At 45.1% G+C, this 2,968-nt stretch overlaps 1 pseudogene; it reads right to left on the reverse strand.

Annotated features, from left to right (window-relative positions):
- Window positions 1-611: 611 nt before the first annotated feature.
- On the reverse strand, window positions 612-2,244 carry LOC100722268 (cytosolic purine 5'-nucleotidase-like; annotated as a pseudogene).
- Window positions 2,245-2,968: the final 724 nt, after the last annotated feature.

A 2,968-nucleotide genomic window follows, 5' to 3' on the forward strand; every position in this document is an offset into this window, starting at 1 on the left:
TTTTTGCTTTACAATACAACCCTTGCAGTCCAGTCAGCCTGGCCCTGCAGCAGAGGATATTCTGGAAAGGCACTGACAGAGCCTCAGCCTTGCCAGGCTCGCTGAGGATATTCCAAAGGCTTATGAAGAGTGATGAGTAATGGAAACCGTGGATTTCCCCACTGGTACACGCTACTGTGTAATGCACTGAAAAAGTTGGGTTTTGGAGTAACAGCACAATTTGGAACAGTCCAGCATTTTGAATCCCCTTCCTACCATCCTCTGTGCTCCATCCCGAGGTGCTTTACCTCCCTCAGTGTACCGAAAAGACAAGGATGCGCGACCATCGGCTGCCTGGAGCCAGCTGTGTGTGGTCCCGCCTGACCTGACTCTTGTTTCTTCCTGTACAGACTCCAATACAGTTCTGAACCATTCCACAAAAATACAGGTACACAAAACTGAAACGAGTATCTCTCTATGGTTAGATATTCTGAAGTCTTCAGAAACCTTCCTGGTGTTCTTCTGAAGGATCCCTCCACCCCACCTGAGAAAACCCAAACAAGGTCAGCCTTTGCTCCCAGGAATTCTGCCAGCACTTGTCTAATGGAAGGTCAGGGTTTGGGTTTTCCTTCTTATTCTTTATCATCTTCCTCCTCCTCATCTTCACCATGGCAGTGTGTAATTTCAGGGCGGTGCGTGGAAAGAGGTTGGAGGGTTTGATCTTACTGATGGACCTTGTCAGCTGGTGCTGCTTGTAGTCAGTGTCTTTAAAATTTACAGAGGTGTAGTTCCAGGTGACAGAGGGGGACTGTATCTCATTGCTGATTCATGAGGCATCAGGATGTGGGCAGCTCTGAAGAGGTAGCTGAATGGGTAATACAGCAGGCTAATGAAAGATGTGGCACAGAGATCAGCACAGCACCTCACTTGTCTGGCAAAGAGCGTCTGCCGGGAGCCACTGCTTAGCAGGCTCCGCATCATCCCATTGCACACATCCATGTCATGTGTCACTTTCTTAATACATCTCTGGCTGGAACTTATGTCTGGGCACTCATTGCTACTGCTGTTAAGGTGCCTGGAGGATTCAGCCAGGAAGATATCCAAGCTCTGAAGTTCTTCAAAAAGCGAATTCTTGTCAGTCCAGACATGGAGCTTTCTGTGCAAGTTCAGGAATGACCAGGGAAGTTCACCACCCTCGCTGTTTCTTTGATTTTAAAATATCTCCAAAAATGTGATCTCCAATATATAAAATGTCTCTGCCTTTGGCTCCCAAAGATCACAGATTGTATCAGATGAGCCACCTGAGTGGACAATGCTGTGTTGCAAGGGATTTTCAGCTTGTAGTTGTAGTGTCCACTGGCTGCAGCCCTGTGTCTTCTCCAAAGAAGAGTGGTTTTCATGCATCTACTAGGATCAGGTCAAAATAGGACCACCACAGCTGATGGGTGCTCCTGGGCTTGGGGCCATGTGGGAAGTCAAACAGGTAGGTCATAATTTTATCTATATACTTATAGACATTGTTGGTAGCAAGAAACACTTTGCCTACTTCCTTTATCCGGCTCAGAAGCAAAGGCAGTTTTCCATCTTTGATTCTATACTTCTCAAGATTTTCAAATGTCTTTTCCGTAAGAGAGCCTTTGTCATGAATCCAGTCAACAGTGTCTCTTACAACCTGCAGCATATTCTGGTAGGACACAAACAGGTCCCCATCCTTAAATCCTGTCTCATAGCTGGTATATCTGGACAATTAGCAAAATAATCTACTAGGCCAGCCAACAGGTAGGTCTCTGGAAGATTGAATAGTGTGTTCAGAATGGAAAATCTTTGTGTCATCTCATTGGATAAATTTGTTTGCATACTGCTGACTAGTGTCTGGCCCTCTTACAAAGTTAAATCCATCCTTGCAGACCAAGAGGTTTTCATAGGTGTTGACTTTCAAAAGGTTTCCATATAGTATGTGAAAGACAAGTCCTCTGATAGGGAATGTACAGCCATAAGCAAAGCTGAGCGGTTCCTGGCAATAACCAATAGAAGCTAATTTCCCTACAGTAAGCTCAAAGTCAAGGATTCATACTCCAGGGACTTGTTCACAGCGAGGGTATAACTCTTACCAAAACCAAAACACTCTATATTTTCCATGGCTAAATTTCGATTCACAAACACCTGACCATAGGCTTCTCACCACTACTTTTTTAGGGCATGCTTATCCACATCTGCAAGCATATCTGCTGCATTCTGTAACCAATCACTCCAGGAGGTTGTCATTTTAATTGTATGCTGAATTCAGTCCCTTTGGCAGCAATCCCAGCATGCAACTGTCTTGTTTTTCAAGACAGCCACTTTTTAAAATTTTTTTCTGTTTGGGGGATTTCTGGGGATTATAATTGTATGTATGGATATCTTGTTTTATTTGTTTTCTTTTGCAGTGCTAGGGATGGAACTCCTGGCTTTTACATGCTAGGCAAACACTCTACCTCTGAGCCCCAGCCCACATGCATGGATATCTTATAACAATTCGGGAAAATATTAAAAATATTCAACCGTTGTCGCTTCATAAATGTCCTTTGACCTCGGTGTTTTTACTTTCTCCAAAGACTGATTAATGTACGTTTGGCTTTCTCTCGTGTACCCACCATGTTCCCCATCTTCTTGTCTCTTTGGAGTATATTCCCACAATTCCTTCTGATCTACCTACCATTCAAGTGTGGTTGTTGGCTTTGAAAAGTGACTCGTGCAGGGGTCCCCCAAGGCCTAAAATGGATGTAGTCCATTTCTGATAGGCCGTGGGACATTTATAGCTAGAAACATCACAGACCAAGTCCTCGGCTTGAGGTCTCGTGGCTGCTGCAGGCCACGGTTCCAGGAGTGGCAGTGGGCTGAGGGCGTCTGTGGCCAACACTTCTCAGAACAGGCTTCCTCCCCTTCCGCTTGCTTCAGCTCTTCTTGCAGCTTTCTGAGACCTGGCTCAGTGCCAGTTTACCCTTCCTTT

This window comes from Cavia porcellus, unplaced genomic scaffold, assembly GCF_034190915.1.
Source record: "Cavia porcellus strain 051 isolate PalLab524CR breed Dunkin Hartley unplaced genomic scaffold, mCavPor4.1 scaffold_4, whole genome shotgun sequence".
In the NCBI taxonomy this organism is placed as follows: domain Eukaryota; kingdom Metazoa; phylum Chordata; class Mammalia; order Rodentia; family Caviidae; genus Cavia; species Cavia porcellus.